General features: G+C 37.5%; 1 long non-coding RNA gene across 1 annotated transcript in view; it reads right to left on the bottom strand.

Annotated features, from left to right (window-relative positions):
- The window catches only part of LOC113603386 (uncharacterized), a 28485-nt gene extending 3522 nt beyond the window's left edge, over positions 1 to 24963 (bottom strand). Inside the window, exons 1-2 of the long non-coding RNA XR_003424964.2 lie at positions 24679 to 24963; positions 3929 to 4105 (exon numbers count right to left, since the gene is read on the bottom strand). This is a non-coding gene — a long non-coding RNA (uncharacterized LOC113603386). The remainder of the gene's footprint in view (positions 1 to 3928; positions 4106 to 24678) is intronic.
- Positions 24964 to 26562: the final 1599 nt, after the last annotated feature.

Genomic DNA, 26562 nt, shown 5'->3' with positions numbered 1-26562 from the left:
CCCCCACCTCTGCCACAGTAGGAAGCTGGCTGTTTACTTTCTTCTGACAGGAAGCAAAGCACATTCCTTATTTCCTGATGGAAGAAGCCATCACTTTTTGAAAACAAATATGGGAGAGGCAATTGAATTATGTTTAAAAAAATTCCACTGATTTCAATTCAAAATATGTGTACACGAGGGAAAGACACCAGGGGAAAAGTCTAAAGAGATAAAGTAGTGCCATGGCACACGTTAGGAACAGCTACCTGTCCCTTTGCAGGAATTAGAAAATAAGGCAATTACACGCTTTCATGACAGAAAAGCCTTTCCAACACATGGGGTAAATATAGGATGATGTAAATTCATAAAGAACAGAGCTGAAAGGGTAGAAGTATCTACAGAATTGTCAGTAAAACTGTGGAGGTAATGTTAGGGCAGGACATAAAAGAAGAGACAATTGACCTTTGATGCTGCCTTGGTGGCTTCAAATTCTTCACTGGGACATTTAATAGTTTGGTTTTTTGTTTTGTTTTGTTTTGTTTTTTTGTTTGTTTGTTTGTTTTTTGTTTGTTTGTTTTTAGGAAGAGTTCATGGTCAGATAAGCTTTGGGAACCACCATTTGCCTCTCTACCCCTTCCCTTCTTCAGCAGGTAATTTAGCATGTTGAACGGCTCACCTTTGCTTAACCATTTCCAAAAGCTGTATAATTAGGTAATCTTGTTTTATTTTAAACTGAGAAACAGTTATTATCATCCTAGGGTAATTGTGAATCACAGAACACACTTTCAGAAATACTGCCTCAGAAAGTTTGTTTTTGAGACCAGTCCCCATAAAAAGCTCAGGAAGGAATTTCCTTGAAATTCTTTTAGAGGTGAATGGTATCTTCCTTGGTGGACTTCCATAGTGGAGTCCCCTCCCCCAACAATGGTACAGAGTCAGTGTCACTACCAACTGCTCAGGAGATGGGTTCTTCCACTAAAACTCAAGGTCAACATTGGAATACCTGGCCTTTCAGAAAAGAAGTTTTGTTTTATTTCATTTGGAGCTCTGCATGATTAAATCTCTGTGAATCTTCTCTTTGAACAGACATTTAAAATCCAAAAAAGACCAGCCCTTTAGAAATGCTGCCAAAGAGTTAAAAAGGAAAGTGTGAAAATGTAAGTGGCCACTTGAAGATCAGAATACTTCAATTAAAAAATTTATCACTCAACACAGGTGTTGAAATTCTTTCTAAAATTTAGATAGAATTAAAAATAAAGACTATGACTGTGTTGAGTAAGGACCCAATTGGGAAAAGATTGTTATTTGTTTGGGAAAATTGTTGAACTGGTAAGATATGAATGTAGTTCCTACCCAAACACTATGCTTATAATCTCAAACCTGTTGAAAGGGCAAAACATAGGAAAATTACTTTATAAATATTTTATAACTAGAGAACATTTTAGCTGAGCAACCTAAACATAGCCTTTTAGGTTAGAAGCAATATACTCTCACTTTCATATGATATAAATAGGTCATCCATCATTATTAGAGAACATTGTTTTTGCACTGAGTTTAAAAAAAAAGACAGAATTTTATTCTGATGGGAGGAAACAACAGGCATTGATTAAGAAAGAAAAAGGGTGTATTATATTAGCTTTCAAGAATTCTTCTGAAGATTTGTTTTGATGAATTGTCCTTTCTATGATAAATGAAACACTGAAGAGGTTTATTATTACTTGACTGAAGTCTTTCTAGAAAAGTAACTTCTAAGAGTTATGGGACACAGAGAGGCGAGTGGATGTGTTAGCCTTGGGTGAACCTTTGTGCGCTTTCTGGGGTTGCCACATCTGTACACGTACCATGTTTGGGAACATTGTGACTGGTCATTTTTACTTGGGGATTTCCACATTTCCTGAAATATTCCTCCTCCCCATCTTAGTATCTCCATAGGGGCCTGGTCTTTCAATTCTCCAGCTCGCAAGGGTCCCTTCTTTGGTACTGAATTGTGGCCTGCTTATGTAATGCACCTTTCCTGCATGTTACTGACATTTCATATCTTACTCTCTTTCCTATTCCTAGAGCAAAATGTTGGAAACAATGTAAATGTAAAAAATAAGAAAATGTAAAAAATCGATTCTAATGAGATACAAATCAATCATTAAAATGGTTTGTTTCCCTCTCTCTCTTTTTCACCCCCAATCCCTTATGTTCATCTGTTTTGTTTCTTAAATTCCATACATGGGTGACATCATACGATATTTGTCTTTCTCTGCCTGACCTACTTTGCTTAGCATAATATACTCTATCTCCATCCATGTCATTGCAAATGGCAAGATTTCATTCCTTTTGATGGCTGAGTAATATTACACACACACACACACACACACACACACACACACACACACACACACACCACATCACACACCACATCTTCTTTATCCATTCATCAGTTAATGGACATTTGGGGTCTTTCCATAGTTAGGCTATTGTTGATAATACTGCTATAAACATCAGGTACATGTACCCCTTTGAATCTGTACTTTTGTATCCTTTGGGTAAATACCTATTAGTGTAATTGTGGGGTTGTAGGGTAGATCTATTTTCAATTTTTTGAGGAACCTCCATAGTGTTCTCCAGAGTGGCTGCACCAGTTTGCATTCCCACCAACAGTGCAAGAAGGTTTCCCTTTCTCCTCATTCTCACCAACATCTGTTGTTTCTTGTGTTAATTTTACCCATTCTGACAGGTGTGAGGTGGTATCTTATCATGGCTTTGGTTTGTATTTCCCTGCTGATGAGTGATGTTAAGCATCTTTTCATGTGTCTGTTACCCATTTGTATTGTATGTTTTCTTTGAAAAAAATGTCTATTCATGTCTTCTGCCCATTTCTTAACAGGATTATTTGTTTTTTGGGTGTTGAGTTTGATAAGTTCTTTATAGATTTTGGATACTAACCCTTTGTTGGATATGTCATTTGCAAATATCTTCTCCCTTTCTGTAAGTTGCTTTTTAGTTCTGTTGATTGTTTCCTTTGCTGTGCAGAAGCTTTTTATCTTGATGAAGTCCCAATAGTTCATTTTTGCTTTTGTTTCCCTTGTCTCCCTTACCTTTTTTTGTTTCCCTTCCCTTTCATTGAAAACAATGAAAACATTATTCTGCTATATCTATCTATATACACACACACATAATATATATATATATATATATATAGTTGAGTATATGTATATATGTATATGTATATGTACATATATATGTGTATACGAAAACATTATTCTGCTATATATACATATATATGTAGTGGAATATATGTATATGTATATGTATATGTATATGTATATGTATATGTATATGTATATGTATATGTATATATATGTAGTGGAATATATGTATATATTATTCTACAAAATATTTTTGTGCACATATTTGCACATATATGTGCACACACTAAAGCTTAAAAACACTTTTCTTGGTATTTTTTGTCTTTTTAGGAGTTTTATTAATTCCAGCTTCCCTACATGAATGTGTATTAGTTTCCCAATACAAAAAAACCTGCTTAGAAACACAACTATTTTCACTATAGTCCATGTTTTTGAATCACTGTTTTTCGCTAGAGGAACTGAATTTATTTGTGTAGTTGGTTAGTATTTGTTGCCCAGATCTTGAATTTGTGTTAAGAAGTCTAAAGACTAAATCTTGCCCTCCACTGATCAGCTCTGTGATCTTGGACAAGTTCCTTGGCCTTTCTGAGCCTCAGTGTTTTCATCAACAAAAGAAGGGGTTTGGAGGAGAAAGATGCCTCAGGTACCTCTGGTGAGTTTGTGGCTGTGACTTCCCCAAGTAAGATATGATCACTTTAAGGGGTTTGTGCATTAATCGCAAGAAATACATTTTAATGATAAACACTTTTATAACATAACTGGCAGTCTTGTATAGGAATATTTGTGGGGTTTTCCAGGCCCTTACTTACTACTTTAGAACGACGGTTCTCAAACTTGAGCCTGCATCAGAATCACCTGGAGCCTTGTTAGAATATAGGCGGCTGGGCCCCAGCATGAGTTTCTGATTGGGTGCGTCTGGGCTGGGGCTGGAGAAATTGCATTTCTAACAAGTTGCAGGTGCTGCTGGTCATCTGGAAGAAACCTACCTAAAGAAAATATCCCAGTTAGGAGAAGGCATTTCCAATACCTGTAAGTGTTTTGAATTACTTTTTTCCCCCCTTTCCAAAATTCTTAGAAAAGTGTCCTGAAGGTCACTGAAGGATACCTTCAAGTCACTTTTAATTTTAAAATACATTTATTTAAAAACAATGAAAACATTATTCCACCAGATGCTCTAAGTAGGAACAAATGAGGAGATTAATGGGAGGCTTGGGTCTAAGGGAAGGGAAAAGAAAGGGAAGAGAAAGTGTATTATTTCGGTTGACCAGAGTCTACTGCACGTAGCAACACATATTTTCATTCATAAATTAGACAAGGTAGTGAGATGGCTTCTCTGTGGAGTACATTTAACTTAAATACCAAGGTGATCTCAGGATGTCTATTACTGGCTTGGTATGTGGGTAAGCCCTCACAGACATTTTCCCTTTCTTGTTACTTAGCTTATCAAATCCGTGGGAGCCAGTAGGTGTGTACATCAGACTGCAGCAAACCAGACAGAGGCACTGACCGGGCAGGCTGCCCTGCCTGTGGAACTAGTCTGCATTCCAGAAATAAATCCTGTATTGTCACTTCTTGTATCTTTTGCACACACCACTCTCTATGCCTAGAGTGCTTTAGACTAAGCTACTTCTTTGGGGAGGGGGGGGTTGTTGTTCCAATGGCCCTCTGTAAGTGACTCCACTCTCGGATTTACCATATCGTACTGTCATCGTGCATTAATGCTGCTTTCTCCATGGAACTGGAAATATCTTGGGTACACAGTTGGCCTTGGGTTCGTCTCTGTATCTCCAGCACCGATCAGATCATTTGCCAAATGTTTCCTGTTGAAAACAGATCCATGGATATTCCCAGATAAATTTTTATCTTTAATATAAGTAAAAGGATCAATAAAATAAGACTGAACTTAAAAGAAGGCAAACAAAGTGTGAAAGATCAAATACCTTTGAATTTTCTTCATGTTCAACATAACAAACCAGCACACTTCCTTTGCTCTCCACGCACTCTCAGCTCCCAGCCTGTCATAGCCTCTGTCTGCTCCAGGAATCCACCTTGGATTCCACATTTACCTCCTGCTTTCTCCCTGGCAATCTCTGAAGGGGGTTTCTGTTTTGGTTTGTTTTTTTCTCCCTTCTTAGCGATAAAACAGAGCCCCAGTATTTTCACAAACAAATAAAGTGGAAGATAAAATACTCGGTGCTTTGAAAAAAAATGTGGAGGCATTTGATGCTATGTTAGATGTTATGCTTCCTTTTAAAAGAAAAGGTCTTACTCTCCATTTACCTATCTAGCTATTTAAGCTAGCAAGCTATCCTTATATTTCTATATATGTATGGAAAACTATTTTAAAAAGTATTTACATGGTATTTACGTGTTGTTAATCACCGATAGTTTAGATAGAAGATCTAGTCATTACTAAATCTTTTTTTGGGGGGGAGGGGGTACATTATTTACTGAAATTCAGTTTAGTTACATACCGTGTAGTATTGGTTTCAGGAGTAGAACCCAGTGATTCATCACTTACATATAACACCCAGTGCTCGTCCCAGTAAGTGCCCTCCCTAATGCCCATTACCCATTTAGCCCATACCCCCACCCACCACCCCTCCAGCAACCCTCAGTTTGTTTTCTGTATTTAAGAGTCTCTCAGGGTTTACCTCCCTCTCTGCTTTTATCTTATTTTTCTTTCCCTTCCCCTATGTTCTTGTGTTTTGTTTCTTAAATTCCACATGTGAATGAAATCACATGATATTTGTTTTTCTCTGATGGTCAGTACTGATTCTTAAAACTATGAGGATGTGTTGGGGCACCTGGGTGGCTCAGTTGGTTGGGTAACCGACTTCAGCTCAGGTCATGATGTCACAGTTCGTGAGTTCAAGCCCCATGTCAGGCTCTGTGCTAACAGCTAAGGGCCTGGAACCTGCGTCAGATTCTGTGTCTTCCTCTCTTTCTCTACCCCTTCCCTGCTCGTGCTCTGTGTCTCTCAATAATAAATACACATTAAAAAAATAAAGAAAAAAACAAAAAACTATGAGGATGTATTATTTTTACAATCGCTATCCCAAAAAGTTCTGCCTCTCTAAGTATTGAGAAGATCCTATGCCTCTTCTAATGTCAACCATGGATTTATCTGTCTTGTTACTTAGAAGACACAATTGTAAAGGTTCGTTGACTCAAGTTATCACACCCCAGAGTAGATAGGTGATTTGTATTTATTTATAGCAGTTTTGACTCTTGAAATCTTGCTGAGCTGAATTGTGTGTCTTTTCAGTCTGCAGTACACCAAACACTCTTCAGGGAATGAATCGGACACTGTTACAGGTAGATCAAGGAGGGTGTTATTTCAGGCAGTCGAGGTGGTTCTGCCTTTGCTATAAGTTAAAGCAACACTGTTTGCCAAGTTTTCCTAAAAATGGCATGGAACCTCAGAGATGAGAAATAGAGCACAAGGTGGTCGTCATCCAATTGTTCTCCACGTAAGACATGATGAAGGGTAGGTGTTCTAAATATTCTCAGCAAAGAATCTTTTCATTTTTTATCTGGATGATTTTACGAGGTTTTCTAAAGGTGCTGTAGGCCAGCTAGAGCAGTCCTTGCCAAAACAGGAGATTAAAAGGGAAGTTTTGGAGGAACCCTCAGGTGATAGATAACAATATGATCTGTGAGACAGATTTCCAAGTTAAGTGTCTGAAATGTAGTTACACATACATCAGTTACAGGATTCTATACCTCATCCACCTCTAGGATAAAAAAGAGTTTTTTGGGGATCAAGGAGAATGTGTGAGAATATCCTTAGAGACCTACCCCCCAAGGGGAGAAAAGTTATATGTGCTTAGGTTCAAAAGAAAGGGGCTTCGGGGCACCTGGGTGGCTCAGTCAGTTAAGCTTCTGCCTTCGGCTCAGGTCATGATCTCACCATTGGTGGGTTCGAGGCCCGCATCAGGCTCTCTGCTATCATTGCAGAGCCTGCTTTGGATCCTCTGTCCCCTTCTCTCTCTGCCCCTCCCCCTCTTGCACTCTCTGTCTCTCTGAAAAAATAAACATGAAAAAAACTTAATAAACTAGACTGCTTCACTCTTAAAAAAAGAGGGAGAAAGGGGTTTCACTTGGAGAATTTGCTATGTGTCCCCTTAAGTGAGAAGCACACAGTGGACAGGTGTGTGACTCCTACCTGGGAAATGTTCAGAGTGAGAGATGGGCTGACTATGTGCTGTGGTCCTACTGAGCCTATGGGATGGGATAAAAGGCACAGGCCAGGATGAGAGGCAGTGAAGATGACCTGGAGGTACAGCTCTGCGAGCTCCCTTTGGATTAGTGGCCGAATGCACCTACCTCAGGAAGTGAAATGCCAGAGAAAACATTTCGAGGCTCAAGGACAACAGTTACCCCAGTATTAGGATTTAGTCTAAGCGGTGGCCTGCTCCAAACCGGGAATGATGGGCCAAAGGTAGGATCAGAGAGCAGGTTAGTCAGGTCACAAGTTTTTAAGGCATGTTAAGATACAGTTGGGATAAGTCAGAATTATGGCACCAGTTACTTCGGGTTTCCATATGCAACGTCTTACCTACTGACAGACACATTAATTAGTCCCATTCCTGCTGCATAAAGCAATGACCTCAAGTGGAAATTAAAACAGCAGCATTCATAACATGGAACCAAACAACAAATAAACAAAAACTGCCTACTGCCAGATCACACATCATTAAATGTTGAACAAATGTAAGGAGTGTCAATTAGGAGGGGGGGCAGATGATTGGTTTGGCCTGTCACACCCACATCTACCTGTGGTGGCGTAGCCTTGTTCCTGAGACCTGTTGACTCACATGGTTTGTTCCTAAGTGTATTCCTTCACCCTTGTGGAGTCTTGTCCCTAAAACTTTATCAAAGTCTACTAGCATCTACTTGCTTCACGGGGAAACACAAGACTGGGGCATTTCAAGTACAGACCTGTAAAATTAGATGATTATAATTCCTTACTTAAATCAGTTTTGGTTAAAAAGTATAACTGAATGTTATGGATTTCTAGTTCCAACTAGAAATTGTTTATAAAGAGCTGGGAAAGAAGGGAGTCTGTTGACCCATGAGATCTGAGATGACCAGACTTGAATCATCCATTCATTACATGGTAAATGGATAAGGTGAAGGTGACAAATATTTTCAAAACAGTGACTGTAAAATGTAAGTTACATATAAATTTATTCCATATCTTACCATAAAATTGTATATTTGTCTCTGTTTGCTATGAAGGACATTCAGCTTTACTAAAATATTGTAATGCTGATTTGAGTAGTTAAGGATTGTTAACTCGTAAATTCCAGACTAGACTACTAATGTACATAGAAACCCAATTTATTGTAATGTTTGTTGCAGAAAACTATGGGGTTTTTTTTCCACTTAAAGTTGTAAACTAAGTTTTTATCAGAGATTGATTCACCATAGGAGGTTAAGTGTTGCTAAAAATTAACTGATGCTATAATTAATCTCGCTCAGTTTAACTCAATTAGCAAAAAAAGTTTAGATTTTCTTAAAATTAGGGACCTAGTTAAAGACACCAATTCTTCTTTTTGACATTTGTTTTCAAATAAAAGGAAAAGTCTAACATAGTTACTTTGAAACACTGAAAATCTCAATTTCTTTTCTATAGCTTAGGGTAACCTTTACCGCTTTTGACTCAACCAGGTCTCCCCCAAGAGTAGGGACAGTAACAGATCTGACAGTGCAACCTAGACAATTTCATTGACTCATTTGGGCTTTGCCACTTGTCTGTTATTCAGAATTCTTTTTGTTGTAATTTATAGATAATTCAACTCAAAATGACTCAAGCATTAGAGTTCATTGGTTCCCACCACTGTGGTCTATGTAATATGTGAGGTAAGATCCAGTGTTCACAGAATGCCATTAGGATTGGTTCTCTTCCTTCTGGAAAGCCTTCCACGTTGGCTGCCTTCTCAGGCAGCTTCTCCCCTCAGTATAGCAGCAAGCCTTAGCAGATCTAGACTCACATCTTGGCAGTTTAGCATTCTCACTGGAAAAAGAGCTTCTTTCCCAACAGTTCCAGTAAAAGTTCTGTATCTAAAGGATTTTGGGTTTAGATTGGTCCAGTTTGGGTTCCTCAAAGCAATCACTTTTTCAGAGGGTTTCACGGCTACAGCTGGTAAGGCTTGGGTCACATCTCCCTTCCCCACCAACAGATAGACCTAAAGTGCAAATGGGCAGATTTGGGGGTGGAGGGCGTGTTTGGAGTATAGACAAGCCCTCCTTCACATGTGGACAGCCTTCTCAGGTCTTTCCCTCTTTTATTCCTTTCTTCCTGGGTGAGGTTTGTCAGTGTGCACACATTGTGCCTTCACACTGTATGCTTAGCCCCTATCTTCTCCATTCCTTTCTCATCGAAACCCTCTAGCTTCACAATCGTAACCCCACATTGGAAGTTACATGGAGCACTTTAACTTTAAAAAGTACTGGTGCCCAAGCCCCACCCCCAGAGATTTTGATCCACTTTGTCTAAAGTAGAACCCTTTCAATCATGTTTTGTAAAAGCTTCCTAGGTGATTTTAATGTGCAGGCAGGGTTGAAGGCTACTGCTCCAAACTAAACTTGATGCTGGGAAGAACCTGTCCATCCTCCACACAGAAGAAGAAGTTTGAATGCTAACCTGCCCCAAGGGTGTTGCACTTTAGCCACATCCAGCTGTTATATTGAAAGAATGAAGCACTAATGGTGACATGTCAGTCATTTACCAGTACAAAGAAAGCATTTGGAGAAACATCAGCCCTTCTCATGACTCCTGATACAGTATTAGCTCTCTAGTTCCTCATTTTGCCCTGACATATGGTTTCGTGGTCATGGTCATGGTGCCATGACATATACCCAGTTTATAATTAATCTGGATGAGATGAGCTACCAAATAGATGTCGGTCACTGATTTTTAGAATGAGAGATGTTTTAAAGTGCAGGCTCGTGTGTGTGTGTTGTGCATGTGTTTCCTTCACCAAAAAATGATTCACTTAAAGAGGAAGAAATTGCCTTTACCATTGGGTTTTTATACTGATTGCTTTTGCATTTTCTCTGCCATAGGATTGAATTGTCTTTGCTTGGCTCTCAAGAACAAAGTTGTATATTTTCTGCTACATGATTCATTATAAACAACAGCTTTGGGAAGGCACTCGAGGGCCAGTAATTATACTGATGAAACAGAAAGACTGTATTCCAAGTGAGGTTAATTTTAGCAGAAGTCAGATAAAAATGTTGTCAACTAACAGCAAACATGCTGGCAATGGAGCCAGATTCATTGGTGGCAGTGACTGGTTGTCTGGTCTGAGTGGTTTCCAGGGTCATCACGGAAAGCAGACTAGACCTCCCGGCAGTCCCAGGTTGTTTAAATTTTGAAGTAGATATATGAAGCTGGTTATGTAATAAACCTTATAAATCACAAGTGGAAAGTAATCTTGACTTAGAAATGTTACTAAGAATATGGAAGGCTGAAAATTTTATAGTCGTGTGTGTGTGTGTGTGTGTGTGTGTGTGTGTGTGTGTGTGTGTTGGAGTGGGGAGAGGCGCATAGATCTGTGTAGCTGATAATTGATCCAAACTTAATACATTTATTTCTCCATGGAGTAAGCTAGTCTATGAAGAAGATCCCTATATGGCGAAAAATAGTATTGCATCTTATGATGAAAGCAATTTTAATGTTTCTACAAAAAAAAAAAACACCAAAAAACCATACTTAAATGTTGTTTAGAATTGTGTTTTCTACAAAGAATACATCTCTTTTAGGAAACGACTTAGGGCTCCTTATAGCCAGTATCTCCACTCATGCAGAAATGAGTGTTAGTGGATAATTAAACAAATGAGTCCTTCTGCAAAGAAAATTAAAGCTAAAAAAACAAAGGTAATTGGTAAAGAAGTCTGCTACTGAGGAGAACTTTAGCATAGGAGGAAAGTTGCTATTATATTTCCATTGGAAAGATGCTGCATGTATCCTTTTCTTTTCCTTTCTTTCTCATGTGGAGAAAAGCAGCAGAAATTCTAACCACAAAAAGCTTGAATACAAAATAAGGTCTTCCCTATGATTAGTTTGATCTTTTAAGCCAGAGTAATATACTGACCAGGGGTTTTTGACCTAGAATTTAGAGATCAGTTTATAGATAAGCAATTAAATGAGTAAGGGAAAAAAAAAAACATTCAAACTTGCTTAACCAATAAGAGAATGAATTGAACCATGGTACTGAGATGTTTGTGGGTGGAGACACTATTTCAGAATCTACTTGGTAAGGGAAGTTTAAGGACATTTCTAGGGGTGTGGCCTTCCCCAGTCTCTCCCCTGCACCTGTCCATTCCTTGCTTCTGATTGTTCCAGACTGACTGGAGTCTGCTCTAATCTCTTTCCGTGTGTCAGGCAAGATGGACATTCACAGCAGTTTTGATAAACAACACTGGTAGGAAGAGATGAATTTCTCAACATCCACATATCAACCTTTGAAAATTCTTTCATTGTCTCTGATTGGGCTGTGAGCTCATTCTTCAAAAATCTCTGTGGCCTGAGTATTCAAACTGACCCAAACTGACCCAATGTGGCAGGCTGAATTCCTGGAATTTATGAATGTGTTACCATATTAAGCAAAAGGGACTTTGCAGATGCGATTAAGGATTTTGAGCTGGGGAAATTACCCTGTGTTATTTTGATAGGCTCAGTGTAGTCACAGGGTTCCTTATAAAGGTGAGGTAAGAGGGGCAGAATCATAGAGAAGGAAATGGCAGAGTGGAATCCAAGGTCAGAGAGAGCCTGATTGGAAAGGCTATGCTTCTGGCTTTGAAGGTGGAGGATGTGGCCATGGGGCAACGAGTTCAGGCTGCCTCTAGAAGTTAGAAAAAGCAGGGAAATGGATTTTTCCCCCAAAGCCTCTAGAAGGAATGCAGCCTGGTGACACCTTGACTTTAGAACTTTTGCTCTCTAGAACTGTAAGAGAATAAATGTGTATTGTTTGAGCCAGTAAACTTGTAATCATTTGTTATAGCAGCAATAGGAAACTAATATACCCAGTGTGTGCCCAACCCACTAGGGTTACAGGAACACAATGATTGATAGCCCAACTAGGAGCACATGAAGGGTGGGGGAGAGGTGACTTTTCCAGAGGGATACTGGAGGGCAAAAACAACATGTATATCACATTAATCAAGCGAAATTTGATGCTGAGCAATCTGGAAGTTGGAGAAAGAATTCCAGAAGTATAGTTGGTAGAAGAAAAAGGAACTGGGACCTTTTCAAATAAAATTAATAGAAAGCATTTCTAAAGCTCCTGCAGAGCTTGTTCTGTCTAGTCTTTGTCCATATTTTTCTCCTGTCTTCCTCTGGGAGGGAGGATCTTCTGGAATGTTTGCATTATTTTAGTGGATTTCTTGGAGGAATCAGTAATACATACCCTTGCAAGAAAGTATCAGTTATACTATACTTCTAAGGCAAATCTCTATAAACTTATAGATTTAGCTATTCCTAAAGTATTCATTTCCTATGCAAAGTTTTTGCTGTCTGTATGTCTTGGAACGTTTATTTAAGGTAGTTTGAAAATGTAGCTGGCTTGAAGCTAGGAACTAAAATGAATAATTAATTTATATTTTGAATAAAGCCAGGAAAGGAGTCTCTCTCTCATTTCTTTATTTGCCAATGATCAATTTTTAAAATTCAGACTGTCAAACTGCAGTTATATGTGAAAGATATCAATGATTTTTGCCACATTAAGGCACCGACTTCTCTCTCATTAATGTTTTTCTTCAAATCAACTCATTTTTTAACTTACCACAAAGAAATTTTTAGCACTTAATATATAATTGTGAAAATACAAAAGTCCATCACCTCAAATCATTTAATGTACCATCAGTTTTTCAGATTTAAGATTTTTGAGTACTCTTTTAGTTTACAGAACAGCTTTAATTAACTTTTACCATAGCTGTACTAGCAATCTAAAAGCATAGACATCAGCCTTTGGCTTCCAATAGAGACTGAAACGATAATTTGGACTAATATTGCCATTAAGAACAACTAAAATGGGTGCAAAAATATTAAAATAACCTTTTTGAAAGTATCAGAGAACCACCAAGGCTGCAAAGAATTATGGGACTAAGATCCAGGATAGTAAATCCAGAGGGATGAGCTCAGAATTTTTGAGCTGTTTTTGCCACAGCTTTGCCTGCCATGTTCAGAAACATGGGTTGAGGACCTGGAAAGCTGAGCAATATTTTAACAAAATCATGTGACTGGGTGGCGGGGAGAATGAAAACAAGAAGGTCCCTGACAAACTCCTAGGTACTGGGTTGGCACCCCGTAGATGCATCCATTACCCAAGTAAGAGTGTATAGAAGTTAGACCAATGTTCTCAGGTACTAAAGCCCAGGTGATTCAAATAATTTTAATCCCTTTGTGTGTTAAGCAAATCCAAAATTGCAGTTTTCATGGTCTCTACCAGAAGTAAAATGAATTCTCTTGGGAAAAAAGATTGTATTCTTATAGGGCTCAAGTTGCATCTATTATTTTTAATGTGCAATATCCGGCACTCAATAAAAAATAAAAGGTGTATCAGGAAACTAGACAGTATAATTAAAAACTGCAAACAGAAACAGATTCACAGAGAATCTAGATAATAGAATTCAAAACTATGTGTATAATTTGATTAAAGAGATAAAAGACAAGATCAATAACTTTTGCAAAGAATGGGAAGTTCAATGAAAAGAAATGAGAAATATAGTATCTAAAATTAATGACACAAGGGTTTGACTTAGAAGATCATGTGCTACCCAGGAGAGAATTAATAAACAGAGCAGCAGGTAAGAGAAAACATCTAGAATGAAGGGACAAGAGGTTGGGAATTCTAAAACAAGAGAAAGATGTAAAAAAAGATATAGAAAAAAGTCACATATGTTTCATTGAAATCTCAGAAGAAGGAGAAAAATTGAAAGGGGCAGAAGAAATACTTCAAGAGATAATGGCTGAAAAAATTTCCCAAACTGATGAAAGACATCAAGCCATAGATTTGACAAGCAATACAAGCCTCAGGCAAGGTAAATTCAAAGAAAATCACAGCTAGACACATGATACTAAAACTGCTGAAAAGAAATGTCAAAGATAAAAATCTCTTACAAAGCAGAGTATTGCCTAATTTGTTGGCATATAATTTTTCATAATATTCTCTTATAATTTTTTGTATTTCTCAGATGTTGGTTGTAATCTCTCTCTCATTCATGATTTTATTTATTTGGGTTCTTTCTCTCTCTCTCTTTTTTTGATAGGTCTGGCTAGGGGTTTATAAATTTTATTAAACCAGCTCCTGGTTTTATTGCTATGTTCTACTGTTTTTGTTTGTTTCTGTATCATTTATTTCTGCTCTAATCCTTATTATTTCCCTTCTTCTGCTGCGCATTTAGGTTTCATTTGTTGTTCCTTTTCTAGCTCCTTCCAGTGTAAGGTTAGGTTGTGTTTTTTAAATTTGTCTTTCTTCTTGAGGTAGTCCTGTATTACTATATACTTCCCTCTTATGATCACTTTTGCTGCATTCCAAAGGTTTTTGGACCATCATGTTTTCATTTTCATTTGTTTCTATGTATTTTTAAAATTTCTTCTTTAATTTCATGGTTAGTTGACCATTCATTCTTTAATAGGATATTCTTTAACCTCCATGTATATGGAAGAAATTGATTAATTTCTAGAAACATAAACTACCAAAATGGAAATTGGAAGAAATCAAAAATTTGAACAGACCCTTAACCAGCAAAGAAATTGAACCATTAATCAAAAATATCCCAACAAACAAAATTCCAGGAACAGACGGCTTCCCAAAGGAATTCTACCAGCCATTTAAAGAATTAATACCTATTCTTCTCAAACTGTTCCAGAAAACAGAAATGAAAGGAAAACTTCCAAACTCATTCTACAAGACCAGCATTACCTTGATTCCAAAACCAGACAAAGACCTGACTAAAAAAGAGAATTATAGACTAATATCCCTGATGAACATGGATGCAAAAATTCTCAACAAAATACTAGCCGATTGAATCCAACAGTCCATTAAAAGAGTCATTCGCCACCATTAAGTAGGATTTATTTTTGGGCTGCATGGGGGGTTAAATATTTACAAATCAACATGATACACCACATTAATAAAAAGAAAGGATTAGAACTGTATGATCCTTGCAATAGATGCACAAAAAGCATTTTACAAAGCACAGCACTCATTCTTGATAAAAACTCTCAACAAAGTAGGGATAGAAGGAACATACCTCAACTACATAAAGGCCCTATATGAAAGACCCATAGCTAATATTCTTAATGGGGGAAAACTGAGAGATTTTCCTCTACAGTCAGGAACAAGAAAGGGGTGTCCAATTTCACCATTGTTATTTAACATAGTACTGGAAGTCCTAGCCTCAGTAATTGGATAACAAAATGAAATAAAAGGCATCCAAATTGGCAAGAAAGAAGTCACTTTCACTATTCACAGAGGACATGATACTCTAGAGAACCAGAACGATTCCACCAAAAAATTGCTGGAACTGATACATGAATTCAGTAAAATCATAGGATAAAAAATCAACATGCAGAAGTCTGTTGCATTTCTATACATTAATAATGAAGCAGCAGAAAGAGAAATCAGGGAATCGATCCCATTTACAATTGCATCAAAATCCATAAGGAAGCTAGGAATAAACCTAACCAAAGAGGTAAAAATCTGTACTCTGAAAAACTATAGAACACTTATGGAAGAAATTGAAGATGATGCTAAGAAATGGAAAAATCTTCCATGCTCATGGATTGGAAGAACAAATATTGTTAAAATGTTTGTGCTACCCAAAGCAATCTGCAGATTTAATAGAATCCCTATCAAAATACCACCAGCAGTTTTCACAGAACTAGAACCAAAAATCCTAAAATTTGTATGGTTCCACAAAAGTCCCTGAATAGCCAAAGCAATCTTGGAAAAGAAAAGCAAGGCTGAAGACATTACAATTCCAGACTTCAGACTTCAAGCTATGTTGCAAAGCTGTAGTCGTCAAGACAGTATGGTACTAGCACAAAAATAGACACATAGATCAATGTAACAGAATGCAAAACCCAGAAATGGACCCACAAGTATATGGCCAACTAATGTTTTACAAAGCAGTATGGAAAATCCAATTGAAAAAAGATGGTCTTTTCAACAAATGGTATTGGGAAAACTGGATGGTGACATGCAGAAGAATGAAGCTGGATCACTTTCCTACACCATACACAAAAATAAACTCAAAATGGATGAGAGACCTAACTGTGAGACAGGAAACCATCAAAATTCTGTAGGAGATCACAGGCAGCAACCTCTTTGACTTTGACTGTAGCAACTTCTTACCAGACACCTCTCTAGAGGCAAGGGAAACAAAAGCAAAAATGAACTACTGTGACCTCATCAAGATAAAAACCTCCTGCACAGCAAAGGGAACAATTAGCAAAACTAAAAGGCAACTTATGGAATGGCAGAAGATACTTGCAAATGACATATCAGAGAAAGGGTTAGTATCCAAAATCTATAAAGACCTTGCCAAACTCAACACCCAAAAAACAAATAATCCGGTCAAGAAATGGCAGAAGACATGAATAGACATTTTTTCAAAGAAGACATACAGATGGCTAACAGGTACATGAGAATATGCTTAACATCACTCATCAGGAGGGAAATACAAATCAAAACTACAATAAGATATCACCTCACATCTGTCAGAATAGTTAAAATTAACAACACAGGAAACAACAGATGATGACATATTCATCCGTATTTGGAATTTAAGAAACAAAACAGATGAACATGGGGGAAAAAGAGGCAAACCATAAAACAGACCCTTAGCTGAGAACAAACTGAGAGTTGCTAAGGAGGTGGTGGTTCTTGGGGCGATGGGTTAAATAGGTGACGGGGATTAAGGAGGGCACTTGTTGTGATGAGCACTGGGTGTTATATGTAAGTGATGAATCACTAAATTCTACTCCTGAAATTAATATTATACTATATATTAAGTAATTGGAATTTAAATAAAAACTTGAAACTGCAAACAAAACAAAATAAAGTAAGCAGAGTAAAAAGACAAAGTTTAGAAAAACAATTGACTCTAGAACACAGTTGGGCAGTATTTTCCAAATTACTGAAATAAAATAATTTCCAGCCTAAAGAAAATGAAGATAAAATAAATGCTTTTTCAGACAAATAAAAACTGGCAGAATTCATAACCAGAAGATCTGCACTAAAGGAAATACTAGGTTTTCAGGTAGAAAAACATCCCAGATGAAAGCTTAAAGATGCAGGCAGAGATGACAAGCACTGAAAAAGGTAAATCTAAATGAGTATTGATAGTATGAAACAATAATACTATATAAACATATAAACAAAATACATATACTTTAAAGTTATATAAGACAACAATAGTATATATTTTTACAGAAGAAGTGAATGGGATCAAAACCTTTCATTATCTGAAAGGAGCTAAAATATTCTTTTAAGTTAAACTTACGTAAGTTAAAGATGATTGTTGCAACCTCTGGTATAACCACTTTAAGAACATTAAAATACTGTAAAACTACCAAATTAGTGAGTGGGAGCAGAATTTAAAAAATCAATCTGAAATAAGAATGGAAATACAAAAATAGAAACGTAAACAATTCTATAATATCAACCCAATAGCTACAAGTAATTTTAGCTTTCAGATACTGGTCTCTAAGTACCATTTCCAACTAAAGGCACAAGAATGTCTTAGAGAAATGTCCAGTCCAAGGAAACATTGAAGATTTGCTTTGTCACAACAAATAAGAGAGTTATCAAAGACCACTGGGATCATGTCAAATGAACTCAAAAACCATCTTGAACTGATTCTCACTAGTTTAAGGTTGTAAAATTTGATAATGAGAATAATAAAAGCAAACATATTTAAACCCACGTATTCAAAACCATTAATTAATAAATCTTCCAACAGACTCAGAGATTGCCTTTTGAGGACACAAGGTCACCAACTCATTATAAATAATGAGAAATATAGGGAAAAACTCAAGCAGTTCTTCTAATTTTCCTATAGAACCATACCACAAGTAACCAAGTGGTTGGCAAAGAGAAGTTCCTTCTTACATAAGTATTTTAAGTAAGCAAAATAAATGATAGAATTAAGAATTCATCATTTTACAGCCCTTAATGAATTAATGGATCTGTGAACCAACCATCAGTGGTTCTTAGCATCACTTAAAAGAGGCATTTGGATATCATGTACTTCCTTGTAGAAGTTTATAGCAACCTCAGAAAAGTGGCTTGCAAAAAAGGAAAAAAAAATTAAACTTGAATGTGATCAAGCTTCTAGATACTACTATCAGTTTAAAAGAGACAGAAGACCATAAGACAACCTAGTTTCTTTAGCAACACATTTGCAAGGAAAAAAATAATTAGATATAGTAGGAACCTAAATTAAAGACTTAAGAGTCATATTAACTAAATGTAATTATGTTCTTTGGATTCAATTCTGATAAAATAAACTTAAAAAAATATAGGCTAGTTGTAGAAATATGAACACAGAATGAATATTTGATAATGTTAAGGAATTATTGTCAATTTGTTTGGGTTTAATGATGGAATTCTAGGTATAATTTTAAAGGAAAGTCTGTATTTTTTACTTCATAGTGAAATATTTATAAGTAAAATGGTCTGATGCTTAGGATTTACCTCAAAATAATCTGATGGGGGTGGGAAAGTGGGAAGAAGTTTAGAAGAAACAAGAAATTGCATGACAAATTTTGAAACTATGTGATGTGTCAATGGGGACGCAGAGAACATTCTGTCTACTTTAGTGTGTGTAATGACAAATCTGACTCCATATTTTGATGTTTGACTGCCAACCACTTTTAAGTGTCACCTTCCCCCTTCCCATTGTGCCCTACATCTGCACTAGTTGAGAAGAAAGTCCTGTGTTTCCTCCTTTGACATTTGCAGGAGATTCAATCCCCTAACTGCAATAAAAACCCATGCCAATTTTCTTTCTCTACTCTCTCAAGCCACTGCTTGAGAGGCCTGTCCTTCTCTCCCACAGAGAACTCACGACCATCTCACTTGGTCAAAAGTGTGGGTGGCTTGGGGACTCCACTTACAGCTGGTATTTGAAGTGTCTTTTTGGGTACTGGGCTCTTTAATCTGTGGGATCTGTGCTAATTCTGGGTGGTTACTGTCAGAATTGTACCCCAGTCCACAGCACACCAGTTGGTGTCAGAATAATTCCTCATTCACTTCTCCCACAGAGACATCATAATATCCATCTCTTACTTTTCTAAATACACCTCATAGAATGACTGGGATGTTTTCTTTATACAAGAAAAATCTGGAAATTTGGGTAGATCAGAAATCATAAAAGCAATGACGTCATACTAGAAAGCAAGCTATCTCTGGGGAAATAAGAGACCATTTCTCAGATGAGAAGAGAACTCTATGACACTAACTCAACTCAGGCACGATTACTCTTACAGGTTCTTGCTTTCTCTCTGACAAGTCGAAAGCTATTTCATGCACTGAAGATTTCAATTATTAAAAGAATTTGAAGCTGAAAGCAAAACAACAACAACAAAAACCCAACAACGCATAAATTAATCCATCTATGCAGGATATATTCATTAAGTGCCTACTATGCCAGACATATTCCAGGCACTGGAGATCCATGTGACTAAGACTGAATAGCACCTCTGCCCTTATGCAGCTTACAGCCTAAAATGGGTTGGGTGGGCAGGAGCTAAACCCAAAAAAAGTAAGCTAATTATTTAACATCTAAGATTGTGACAAGTGCTCTAAAGAAAAAAAAAAACTGAGAAAGAATAACTAGAAATAATGACATCAGTGATGATGAGCCAACTATGTAAAGAGCAGAAGAAACACGGGACCAGTTTTTGTGAGCGTTAAGTCCTATGCATTTGCTTAGGTCCCCATGCTTAGAAGGGTCCCATACTTAATGTAAAGCTCTGCTGTCACCATCTTGAAATTCTTAATGAAATTTGAATAAGAATGCCTGTTTTTTTTAACTTAGCTGTGGGCCCTGCAAAGAGTGTAGCTGATCTGGGGAAAAGCATTCAAATTAGAAAAGACTGCATGTGCTAAGAATTAAGTCAGGGAAGAGCAAGTTGTATGAGAAGAACTGAAAGAAAGCCAAGAAGGAGTAAGGAGCTGAATGGCCGGAAGTGAGGTCAGGGAGAGGCAGAATCTCTGGCAGTGACTCCACCACTGCCATAAACTCAAGTGTTTCCACTGGCCCAGGGACCACTCTGTTGAGAAGTTATCCTGGAGGGTGACTTTCAAATAACCCATCACCAAACTGGGGCTAAAGCCTTGGGACAGAGGCCAACAAGGGGTTACAAGGTGTTGGAAGACAGCCAACTATTCGAGGCTTCCCGTTGCTGTTCTCATGTCCAGGCCTAAGGCAGCTGGATCCAGAGGTAGAGCCCACTGTTGCCATTGCTGAGATCTAGCCTTCCGAAGCCTACCATCAAGGCTTCAAGAAGGTGTGTACATCGAGTAGAGGGATGTTCAAAATGCCTAGGAAATGTTTTTCTCTCTGTTCTTGCTTTAAAGTAATATTTCAAGTCCTGTATTATTTTGTTGTAGAAAATCTGGCATTTTAACAGAATCTACTTTGATGGGAAGAGTAAGAGGCATTTATAAAATTGGCTGACTGTTACTGAGTTACAAACAGCAAATAACGCCATCAGGTGATGAGTACCTGAAATCATTTGTAAGTTTCAAGTGTTTGTAGTGTTTTCTTGGCAGGACATTCTAGGCTTTTTTATTGTATTAGAAGCAGGTATTTTTTTTTTTTCTCTATAACTTTGAGGTCACCGAGTACCCAGGGGACAGAGGTTTAACAGAGCTGTCTTAGAGTTGGTAGGGGAAGTGAAGTTGCTGCCAGTTACTCTTTTTCCCACATGGGAATCCAAAAAAGACCAAAATACCTTTGGAAAGAAAGCACAGGACAGTAGATAGATCGTGTTGGAATCACCTCCCTTAAGAATGAGGGTCCCTAGGGGGCGCCTGGGTGGCTCAGTCGGTTAAGGGGCCGAGTTCGGCTCAGGTCATGATCTTGCGGTCCATGAGTTCGAGCCCCGTGTCGGGCTCTGTGCTGACAGCTCAGAGCCTGGAGCCTGTTTCAGATTTTGTGTCTCCCTCTCTCTGACCGTCCCCCGTTCATGCTCTGTCTCTCTCTGTCTCAAAAATAAATAAACGTTAAAAAAAATTAAAAAAAAAAAGAGTGAGGGTCCCTAGGTCAATGGTCTTCCTGAGGTCCCTACATAGATAAGGGGAATAAATTGGATCTTGTACCATCTTGATGGTACAAGATAGCCTTGGTAGGTTGCTTATCTTATATGCCTTCAGTACCTGCCACATCTCTATGGATTGGGAATTGCTTAGGAGGTGTTTCTCTACTCACCCGAAGAATGGAATTTATTGTTAAGACTAATAAAGATGATATCTGCTACTGTTGAACACCTACTGTGTGCCACAGAGTTTACTTACGCCACGTAAGTATTTGTGTGCTACATATACTTTATTATGCCACATAAGAATGTGTGGCACAGTCTCATACTTAATTCTCACAATGAATCAAGTGCATAGTTATCATACTTCTTTTACAGTTACTAAAAGTGAAGCTTGGAGAGGTCAGGTCAGTTACCTAGGAACTGAGGTCTTAATGCCAGTGAATGGTAGCCTAGAATTTGTACGTAAGTCTTCCAGGCATCAAAGTCCATCCTCTCAATGATTACCCCATTCCTTGCCAAGGAAGCTCTTCTCCCACTTGCCAGAGAACTGGAGCAGGACTGGGGAAGCAGTCAGCATTTTGTTATCTTCAGACTGACTGATTTCTGATTGGCCCAGTGCTTACAGGAAGCAGATGGAGCAGACACCAGGATCCTGCTGAGCTCAAAAGGGACAATCAAGCCCTGCTCCTTCCATTTTTACATGACATTTTGTTAGTTTGAAATGTGATTAAAACCAGGGCACTCAAAGGCAAAGATTAGCATAGTCTAATTCAATGTGTGTATGCGTTTAAAACCTAGATTAGTTGTATTATATTTAAAACATACTGGCCAGTTCTACACAATGGGTTTTAGTTTTCAATACCAGCTGGCTGCAAATACCCAGCCAGATTCTCTCAGGGTATACAGGATTTCTTGGCAGTGAACTGGACATTTTGGGAGGTCTATTAACTCTTCCTGACCACTGGAATGGTAGCTGATGCTTTTTAATATACTGGCTCTCAGAAGGCTTCTCTATTGTTAAAGACAGATTCATTCAGAGAATTCCAAAGATCCAAATGCATAAGAAAAACACAGTCATAATTACAGTGAAGAAGTCAGTTACTTAACATGGAACTAAAATGGTGCATTAAGTGAAAACAAGAAATAATGTCTCTGAACTGGGCATATGTGTGATTATAGAGATGAGTGAAAATAGCAATCTAACCACAGCGGCCTCCTTCCTAACTCCTGACTTTGAGGAACTTTTTCCAGCCTCCAGGCTTTTGCATTTGTATTCCTTCTGCCTGGAAGTTTGTCCTGATCCAACCCCATAACATGAATGTCTTTTTCTCATCCCCCAGTCTCAGCTCAGATGCTATGTCCTGAGAGAGAACTTCCTTGTGTTCTCTTCAGGCACTCTCTACCTTTTGACTCAGTTTTTCTTACAATATGACATGTGTTGTTTGTATTTATTACCTGCTTCTTCTTTGGAATATAATTTCCATGAGGACAGGTGCTAGTATTTGGTTCAGTGCTGTGTCCTCAGCTTCTAGTCCATATTGACTAGCACATTCAAGGAATCAATAAATATTTGTTAAAAGAATAAACGACTGGATACCCCTTGATGTTTGACAAAACTTTAAAAGTATTAAATATCTTTTAAAAAAATCTCTAAATTTTAGCCATACATTTGCTTTTCATCTTAATAATTGTGAATGTTTCCAAAATTTCCAGTATTTCAAAAACAGAAGTTGACCTCACATGTTATGATACCTTAGAAACAGCGAGTAACTATGTGGGGCTATAGATTTTTTTCCTCTTGTTGAGGGAAAAAAAATGAAAGTACAGTGGTACATGGTGATTCAGGGCAGAACCACCCTTGAAGTAATAAAGGCAAAAGTTGACCTTCACATTTGCCCCAGAGACATGAGTATGGATAGAAAGAACAGAAACAAATTTACTGCTATGTTGAGAATTCATACTGAAGGACTCTTGACTAAATTGATGACAACAGAGATGAAAAAAAAATCATGGAATGGAGAGTAATATTGTAGTTTTTATCTGCCCTAGGTTTGAAAATTCTTCATTGTCTAACTATTTCTGGAGCTATATGCTGGGCTACATTTTATAAGACTATGCTAGATTGTTGAAAAATAGGAACATAAATCCAGCATTCATGGATAATTAGAAGAAAAGAAACCAAAATGACAGCACAGGTCTTTCAAAGGATTTGGAGAGATATTAAATTAGAAAGGACTTGTACTGAAAGCCTGAAACTTTGTACTAATCTGGGTAAAGTAAATGCACATTTGATGATACTAAGAATCACCAACTTAAGGAGGGAGGGCACTAGATTGAGGAAGGAAAGAAATTATGTGGCCTTGATAATACTAATTGCTGGATGTCTTTATTTTTAGTCTTTTCTCACAGATGGAATGATACTAATAGCATATAAAAATATTATGATAGCTGGAAAAACCAAGTTTTTAATTATCCCAAATTTATCTTATTTGTTCTTATACTCCAAATGAAAAACAAAACTCTCATTTTAAATTAATGAGCCTGCCTAAGTCTAAGAATTTGGCATCTACATCTATCTTCACATGGATAATAACCCATTTTTTTGGAAATCTGTGTCTCCTTGATTATTATTCATTTTCCCTTTGATCTTTAAAGTGCTTCTTCGTAAACACACTTTGGGAAATACCGCCCCAAACTGACAACTCCTGGCCTAATGTGGTTCAGGTTTTCCATTCTCCATACCTCCACTCACACTGTTTCTCCCACCTGGGATGTCCTCACCTCTTCATTCCATTATCCAAGTTCTCTGGTGCCCAATAGTATTTCTTCCTTCATAAAACCTTTCCAGTTCCCTAAGACCACAGCAACTTCCTCCTTTAGGGGCCCATAGCATCTACTGTTCTCATGCATTTGACTTTTATGGCAGGCTGCACTGTTTTACTTTCAACATTCTTGTCTGGGGTTATTATTTACCTTTTCAGTGTCCTATATCATGTACAGTTCTATATCCTTAAGCATGTTTTCAAGATTAAACACATAATGAGCTGCAAAAGCATGATGGATATAGTAAATGAAGTCAAAAGAAAGGGAAGGTACTGAAAAGGCAGGGAGTCTGAGAACTGAAATAGGAAATACCAACCGAACTCCAGCCTGTTTTAGTTTCTTAGGACTCCAAAAGCATTCTAAAAATGGTCCTAGAAATAGAGAGCAGAAGGATAGGTAAAGGGAGATCACTTTAATCATAGAAGAATGGAAAAGTTAATAAATTCAAATTACTTTGTCTGTCCTCCCAACTACTTGCGTTATTGAGTTTGTAGGTCTGTTGGCCTCTTCCCTTTCCTGGAACATTTCCTTCCTCATTGACGCTTCAATCAGGAAATTTCATTTTGCTGCTGGAAAGTGGCTGTAAAGGTCAGGTGGGAAAGGAGGCTGAATTCACATGATGACGTGGCTCAGGCTCTGCAGGAAGAGAGTTCACCTTGTTCCCTTTGAGGAGGGAGGTACAGAGATGTTTGAGCTTGTTCTCTCATTGCCAATGTCCTTGAGTTTGCGTTGGGTTTGAAATGGGCTTTTGTTTTGCTTTTTTTCTTTTTGCCAAAGAGTCAGAATCTGCCGAAAGATACAGTGTTCTATTTCGTTTTCTGCAACTGATGCCATAGGCAAATATGGATTTTTTTTTAAACTGACAGATTTACTCTTTTATTTAAATAATTGAATATTTGCAATTATTGGAGGGAAAATTAGTAAAGGGTTAAAATTTATACATTTAGTTTTAAAATAATTTAGGTGGAGAGGAGTGGGGAGTGAAAGCTAAGAGTTTTTGAGCACTTACTTTATGCCAGATATTGTGATTCATCCATCCATCCATCCATATATCCATTCAACTTTATCATATAGGTGGTAAACTTTGTTGGTTCCAAATTTGAAATGTCAAGAAGGGTACACAGGGTGCCTCCAACCTCTCTCCTCCCTCCTCAAAGTGATACCATCCTTGTGTGTCCTCAGAGAAATATTTCATGGATACTAAGCTTATATTTTTTCTATTTTTTTAAAAAAAGCACAAATTGTGGTATATTACCTACTTTTCCCTTTGTGACTTGGTTTTCCCTGAACAAGTTCTCCTGAAGGTCATTCCATATAAATATACAAAGAACTTCCTCAGGTTTTTTAATAGTTTTATAAGTTCCTATTGTATGGATGTGTTTTATTCTTGTGTATTTAGATGATTCCTAAACCTCTGTTATAATCCTATAATAAGCGCCCCTGCATGTATTGTCATTTCATAGTTGTGTGAGACTGTGCGATAGGCTTGTTGAATTGGGAGTGCTTGTTCAAAGGCTATGTCAACTTGATGAGGTGGATGTTGCCATGTATCTCTCTTCAGATGCTGTACCAGTTTCCGTTTCCACTGGATGAATAGTAGGATTTACTGTTATATTTTAGATAATCTTTTCAACAATCCCTTAAGGCTATTATTTTTTTTTTAAGTTTATTTATTTATTTTGAGAGAGAGGAGTGAACACAAGAAGGGGAGGGGCAGAGAGAGAGGGAGACAGAGAATCCCAAGCAGGCTCGTGCTGTCCATGCAGAGCCGAACTTGGTGCTCGGTCTCAGGAACCATGAGATCATGACCTGAGCTGAATTCAAGAGTCAGATGCTTAACTGGCTGAGCCACCAAGGTGCCCCCCCATAAGGCTAGTGTTATTATCCCACTTTACAGGTGGAGAAATAGAGGTTCAAAAGAATAAATGTACTTGATAAAGATGACACAGCTAATAATAAACACAGCCATGGTTTGAACCAAAGCTTCTCTGATTGTAAATCTACCTTCTTTTGGCCCCACTATGCTCTTTTTATCTTTTTATTTGTGTTGAATTACAGGCAACACATTTCTTTATAAATGTTTATTAAATTCATATATTTGTAATAAGAATACGTATAATAGTATTCAACTTTAATAAACCACTTAACTTTTCAAAATGCTTTCATATTTGTAATTATATTTGATAGACCCAGGGAGATAGGTTATATATGTGGGCATTTTGACAGCGATAAAGTTTTTTAAAAACCCACAGAATATTTAATTACTTACATAAATTCACACCCTGAGCTAAGGGTAGAACTTGGTCTACAAACCTGTCTTTCGACTATGTAACACTA

Source organism: Acinonyx jubatus, chromosome A1 (genome assembly GCF_027475565.1).
Source record: "Acinonyx jubatus isolate Ajub_Pintada_27869175 chromosome A1, VMU_Ajub_asm_v1.0, whole genome shotgun sequence".
Lineage (NCBI taxonomy): Eukaryota > Metazoa > Chordata > Mammalia > Carnivora > Felidae > Acinonyx > Acinonyx jubatus.
The sequence above is the reverse complement of the archived record's forward strand: the minus strand, read 5'-3'. Positions and strand labels throughout refer to the sequence as shown.